At 32.5% G+C, this 7,154-nt stretch overlaps 1 long non-coding RNA gene across 1 annotated transcript; it reads right to left on the bottom strand.

Moving 5' to 3' along the window:
• Window positions 1-542: 542 nt before the first annotated feature.
• LOC136811612 (uncharacterized) lies at window positions 543-4,575 on the bottom strand. The gene is made up of 2 exons (XR_010847257.1): window positions 4,492-4,575; window positions 543-601 (listed from the first exon to the last, which is right to left on the bottom strand). It is a non-coding gene; the product is annotated as an uncharacterized lncRNA (long non-coding RNA).
• Between the last annotated feature and the right edge of the window lie 2,579 nt (window positions 4,576-7,154).

Here is a 7,154-nt window from a genome sequence, read left to right as displayed (position 1 = left end):
CATAAATAAAAAACAAAAACTAAGTGCCACTCCCAGTAAAATATATTGCCATTAAAAATAAACGGGGATCTTTAAAAACTCACGCCAACTGGGTTCATTCTATTATCAGCTCTTGGTAACGTTTCAACAATAAAGGATTGTCTACAGAAAGAAAATCCTTTTTTATAATTTTGTTTCTGTCAATTATGGTCCACAAATCATATTGGTGAATATTGTTCGCCAATATATTGTGTAGTCTAAAGAGCCCCTGATACATTCGTGTATAACATAAGTGTTACTACAAAAATAACATGGGATTCACTCCTTCGATTTGCTTAATTCATTTCTGAATTATTTGCTTAGCATGCTACAGACCCGGTGGAACAACCGTAACTGAAGGCTCAAAATGAGAAAATTCGCTTAGAATTTGAGAAACGAATCTCATTTGCGCAAAAGTGGGGAGGCTTGAGTCTCCCCAGTCTCCTCGCTCCCACCGGGCGTATGCTAGACTAGAATACCACAGAATATTTATTGAATAATAAAGAACCGTGAAAATATCATACCTGATTTTAAGAAGGCTTAGTTAACAATTGGGTTTGTGTCGTCTTCAAGATTGTGAAACCTAAACCAGAAAGAAAATACAGACAGAATTATTATCATTTTAAGCATAAAAGCAGTATAAACAATATTTTAATAATTTTACGCTTATCTTTTTTTCTTTTTTTTTATGCAGTGTATGTAAGCAAATGGTAGGAAACACGTTGATTTGATGTCACTTTAAGTCTTAAAATAAAACTTTACTTCGATTTAAAGTCTTAAGTAAAAATTTAACTGTATGTAAGAATATTTTAAGCAATCTCGGTGCTAGGCAAGCGAGGCATTAAACATTCATTCACACTTTGTAAATCTTTAGTTTTAAAATTGTTAAAAAATGACTCCAAAATATAGTTGAAAGAATCATGAATTCTAAAACCTTTACCATAACAAGAATCGCAAAATTGCGACTAAATATTTCCTTAAAAATGAAGGTCATTATTGACATATATAAAAAAGCACACATAATAAAGTATACATTTATATTTGTCCAGAAAGAACTGGCATGTTGTTTGCTTTGATTTGGTGTTTAAAAATATGTACTTATCAGTCCTAAAAAAAAATACAAATTTGAATATAATGGGGGCAATAAGTCTGGTTAAATGTTACTTTATTCACAAGATTTAAGGATTACTGAAAAAATACTACTGCAGATGAACTAAACTCAAAAACTAAAACTTTACAATAAATTTACATTACGACAAAGTAAAAATCTATCTTTAATAGCAACAAAGAAAAAAATGTGGCTCAAAGTTTTAAAGCATTTAAATAGCTTGTAAACAGTAGACCTTTTTTTAAAGAGGCAGCCATATTGAATAATTATGTACTCCAGCATAACAATGATACAGCCATGCATAATTACTGTATCATGCATATTTTAAAAATTAAGTAGGTATAGAGAATTCAAGATTTGAAAACAGACGCTGCATTGGTTTACAAGACTAGACTAGACGAAAGCATCCAACGAGGACCTTTTTTTAAATATCTGTTTCCAAGACATAGCCTTCCTGGAAAATTTGATCTGTTGGCCGAATATTTCAAAAATCTTATTCCTAGAAATGAAGATCTGTTTCTCCGCAAAACCTAAATTTTTAATCTCAAAGTATCTTTCCTAGAAAATTTGATCTGTTTCCACAATTTTCAGAATTAAAATTTTGATCTGTTTTCCCAAATAGGATATCTGTTTCCCTCTCCTGGAAATTTTCATCTGTTTCCCTTTCTTTTTGTTATTGATATCTGTTTCCCCATAAAGTTCAATCTGTTTCCAATGCAATATCATCTTTTTTTGGAAACAGATATCTGTTTCCCAATTTATTATGTCATCTCCTAGAAATATTGATCTGTTTCTCTCTGATGACGTCATCAGCTGGAGTGGGGAAACAGATAGTTTTAAGGAAAAGGTCTCTCCTAGAAAATCGGATCTGTTTCCCCATTTTTCAAAAAAGGCTCTCTCCTGGAAAAGGGAAACAGATATTTCGGGGAAATGGGCTCGTTGGCTGCTTCTGACTAGAGAAAGATGTCAACCATCCACACGGTTCATGAAAAAAATAAAGTATTTATCAAAAAAAGGTTCTCTTTTTTTGGTAATCAATACACCGTTTAACAGGTGTCCGTTTCGCACGCGTATGAACAATTTTCTATTGTTTTGATTTTGGCAACCACAAGAAACTTCACTCTCCCCCGTAAAAAATGGTACGTAAACATCCAGTTCTCATAAGAAAACCCAGCAGAGAAATGGTAGGTAAAGAACTCCTTTTAATCATAACTTCTTTTCCTCTTGATGAATTTTTGTGAAATTTTCAGGAGAGACACATAAAATTGACATTAATATCATGTTCAAACATCTAAAACATTTTCTTTAAAGGAAGGAAAAAAAATGACAATGTTTACATTTCTCTAACCTTCCAGCCACAGTACTAAAGTGAGCATTTTTACCTACCGCCTCTACGGTGGAGATGGCGAGACTGTTAAACGGTGTATTCCAACAAACAACAATCAATATACCGTAACAGGATCCCACGGTGTAAACATTATCAACCAACAAAACCCACACCACCAAAATTGTAAAAATAAGTCAATATAATTTCTATTAAAAATTTCTCGTAAAATGTTTTTTTTCCAACATTCTGACAGTCTGATACCAAACATGACTGGAGTCATCATGTGTAAGAGTGACTGTGTATAACAACAAAAGTCTATTGAAAATCATCCCACGGTCATGGTGAAGCTAAATAGATTTATCAACCAAACAAAACTGACGCCAAGTCAAATCTGTCGCTTAAAAATTTCCATGAAAATTACAATCGAAACTTATCTCATAAAATGCTTTTTTCAACATTCTGGAGGTGTTCAAAGTTAGAGGTATCATATGTAGAGCCAATCAATACATGAAAAGTCATTTGATATCCCATTTGCCATGAGATATACAAGCCCGGGGGGGGGGGGGTCACTCATATGATCTGGCCTACGTCATGTGCCGCGCTTAAGGGTGGGGGTTTTCAGCATCCCAAAATGAACTGTAAGGGTGTGTTTCTGTGAGATTGCACTACAAGGGTCGAATTTAAAAGAAATTCAAAATAATTGATAAAAAGAAAGGTTTTTACTTCTCGTTTGTTTGAAAAAGTTTCTATTGTCTGATAATTACAGCTGACAAGAATAATTTTCTCAGTTTTTCTTTGAAACAGAAAATTTCCCAAGCTTCTTCTTTCACGCAGATTTACAGCTGAGAAATATAGTGCACTATAAGGGTTGGGTAAATCAAAAGAAAATGTACTGAAAGGGTACCTTTTCAGCCATATTGAACTGCACTGTAAGGGTACGATTTTGATTAGCAGATTTTGCGCAGCACATACCGTGTATCGAGTGCCCCCCCGGGTATACAAGTCAAGAAATCAAACAATAACCAAAAAATCATGTCTCTTCACTTTCATGTCACATCGTGTTTATATGGGGTAACCAGAAAGTCAATCCACAAGAACAGCCATCTTCCTTTATTATGGAGTGTTCCAAAACTATTGGTAGGTTGTTTGGAAGTAAAGAAACCCACACAGTTTGATTTATTTTAAAGATTTAACTGGGTGAAAACAAACTGCATCTTTCTAGCAAAAACTCATGTTTCAACCTGCTACATAACAATTGCCAGTCGGGTCTGCTACTAACATGTAATAGTTTTATTATAACCGGGATTGAGAATCCGTAAGGAACTTGTAACATATATTATATATATAGTTTATCAGTCGACTGGAATCATGATACATTACTTATACTTCACTGGGTGCATTTTTCGCTGTGAAATAAAGAACGGGCGTCAGTCAGGGCGTACGGAAGGCGTTTTGACACGGAAAATTATTATGGAGAAAGCCCGTTTTAATAAATATTTCCCTTTTCGAAAACGGGAAATATTTAATTATGAGCTTGAAATTTAGGAAAGTTGGTGAGCCAAAAAGTTATAAAACAAATTGGATTCTCGAAATTAATTAGTAAACCAATGAATATATAAGCATAGAAAACGGTGCGAGTTTTCTCCAGGCGGTCAAACTCTTTTGCTGAAGCCATCCTCAATAAACGACTTCTTGTCACCAGTCTTATGGTGGTAGCGTTGGGGGTAAAGCATTAAAATCTCGGACATTTATGGCAATTAAAAACATTTTCGGACATTCAGACTTCGCGACCACCCCTAATTTAGTCATCCCAGAACCAATTTACTTAAAAACATAAGTTTTGCGACATAAAATAAATTTCATGCACAATTAAATATTTTGATTACCTTATAATTGGTACCTTTTTGAATCGGGAAAATATTTTTGATAATTTTTTTACTGTAAAAATGGTCTAAGGAGATTGTATATTAGTTCAAACTCAGGTACCAAGATTAAAACTGGGTGCCACAACATTAAAAAGTAAATAAGCAATACGTACCTTGTATTTGGTTCAAGTCTCTTCCCAAAAAACAAGACTTCTTTGAAGGTCAAATATTTCTATTGCACCGTTAACAAAAAAAACAAAACAAAAAAACCCAAGCCAAGTCCCTCTTAACAGGAACGAAACACCCAACTAATGTCGGATGTGAAAATTTTATCAGGATTTCAAATTCAAAAAAACCATCACACGAACAAAATGACTCATTGCTCAATCAAGAAAAAATCCTTATTAGTAATTAGTATTAATTGTTCTATTCCAATTTTGTTTTTTTCATATTTGTCTTAAAAGAGAATAGAAGTAAGGAATTTGGCTTTTGATCGACTGATGCTTCGATTTTTTTTTTATAAGAACAAACTATATAAGAACATAAGGCTTCGAGGCCCAAAAATTTAAGAACATTCTAAGAAAATTCTAAGGCTTTGGAGACTTAAAAACATGCATTTTCTTAAGAAATTACATCAAAATGCTCAAAAAGTGCTGAAAATAAGAACATTTTTAGGCTTCAAATCCAAAAATCTAAGAACATCTGAAGGCTTCAAAAAGTTTTGACGTTCTTATAAAAAAAAAACGTGTAATGTAATTAAATTCTTTTCAAGATAGGTTTACTTTATGATAAGTTAATGAGAGGTATTAAAATTCACAGAGACAATAGATTCCGTTTTAGACTCCCCCACTCTGTTCTAACAAACTCGTTGTTCGTAAGCTTTCATAAGAAACATCAAGTTTTAGTTGAAGCTTAAATATTCCTTTCTACTTTTAATTTTTATTTTACTCAAATCTGTAAATCTCGACAGCTCAACCATTCAAGGCTGTATGGCTTGTTCTTAATTTGTTCTTATTTTTGGTAAAGATAAGCCTCATTATTCTTATAAAAAAGAAAACGAACCTACAAAAAAGGAAAATATGAAAGACTGAAAAAGAGCCATCAAATGCAATGAAAGTGAGTTTAATTCTGAGGACTTTCCATTCGGCATAAGAATATGTACATACAAGTATGTTAAATGCCCGGTTAAATGAAAAGCTAATACATTTAGGGTCCATCTAACTTGATTTATGCCTAGCATGGATGAAACGAAAGAGTCAAAAAGGCGATGGCAAAGCTAATCGTGTTATTCATTAAGTAATGTTTTCTTAGGAAACAACCCGGTTTTTGCTTTTTTGTCAAGAACAATTTTATAAGAACTTCACGAGTCTGACAATTTGCCAAAACCTAAAAACAAAACAATGTGAGCCTTAGATTTCAAAATAACTAAGAAATTATTGATTCTAACACTTTTTAATAGATTTTAAACCTATATTCATAGACACGGTAAAAAACATTTACACCTTAAATATTCAAAAAAAAATTAATAACAGCTCAAGTGTGGGCCAAAATTTACTGGGAAAAAACCAGGATGCTTCCGTAGAAATCATTACATTACGAATAGTGAGTATGAGTCTTGTAGCCTTAAAGCTCAAAAATCGAGATTCTTAAGTGAAGTTTTCAAATGAGTTGGGAGGAATATCGAGGGTGATTTTATCATCGGAGACGAATATTTGGTGTCTGCAACAAAGATTTCATTTCGATGGACCAAAAACAAGAAAGTAGACAACTCAATTCGACCTTAACAAATATCTTTCCAACGATTGCGATTTTTTACCTTTATGGACATTATTTCTAAACGATGTGGTTCTTTCAAAAAAGACCGAAACATATAAAATCATGGTGATTATAACATATTCTTATGAAAAATCTGTTATACTGCCTGACTAATTAGTACGGTATGTACGAACAAATGCATTGATTAGTCTATTCTTTAATACGTATTTTTAATTCTTCTTTTATGGTACCTTATACATTAATTTCGAAGGCTTATCGAAAGATTACTTTAATTTCATCAATCTTTTTTAAGAACTTAAAATTTGCTTTATATTTCAATATGATTTAGGACACTATTGATAATTTTAACTGACCTATAATAAATTGTATTACCAACTATTTAATGATAGTCTAGCAATCGATTTAAAGGTTTTATTTTTACATAAGTGTTCCCGTTTCCTATCAGACACGTATTTCATATCAGGACAGTGTCTACCTATTGTATATTGTGCTGACATAAGCAAAAAGAATAATTATTTTCCACTTTCTGACCAATCTTGCTCCACATCAATGTCAATCCAATGTGAAAAAGCTTGTGAATTAAATTGATGAGTAAGCAAACGTTATCACTCTTATTTATAGACAAAACTTTTAAGAAAAATCTTCGTACTTTTTTGCCTTTTTTCTTAAGATTCAAGATGGAAGTCAATACTGCAGAAGCTTTATATTTCGTCGTTTTTTGTATATAGCGCTATTTTCGTCATAGAGTTTTATCATTCAAAACTTTTGATTCAAATTGTTTTTATGGTGACACACAAAACGAGCGTAGGTCGACATATGTCCACATATGTCCATACAAAATACTCATGACTTGCTATTTGTTCTACCCCTGTAACTTTAAAGTAAGATTCATCCTTTCCCACAAAAAATTTTGCAACCTGACAGTTTTTATTATCATTACTTCAAACCTAAATGTTCTTCAAAAAATATGATTAGAATTTTTGCCTTAATAGCCTCGCATTGAATAAGTGCGGTATATGGTCCATAAATGAATAAATTGCGAGGTCAAAGTTGTTCCAGA

Source organism: Clytia hemisphaerica, unplaced genomic scaffold (assembly GCF_902728285.1).
Source record: "Clytia hemisphaerica strain Z4C2 unplaced genomic scaffold, Clytia hemisphaerica genome assembly, whole genome shotgun sequence".
NCBI lineage: Eukaryota > Metazoa > Cnidaria > Hydrozoa > Leptothecata > Clytiidae > Clytia > Clytia hemisphaerica.
Note: the sequence above shows the minus strand (reverse complement) of the source record. Positions and strands in the feature narration are given on the sequence as shown.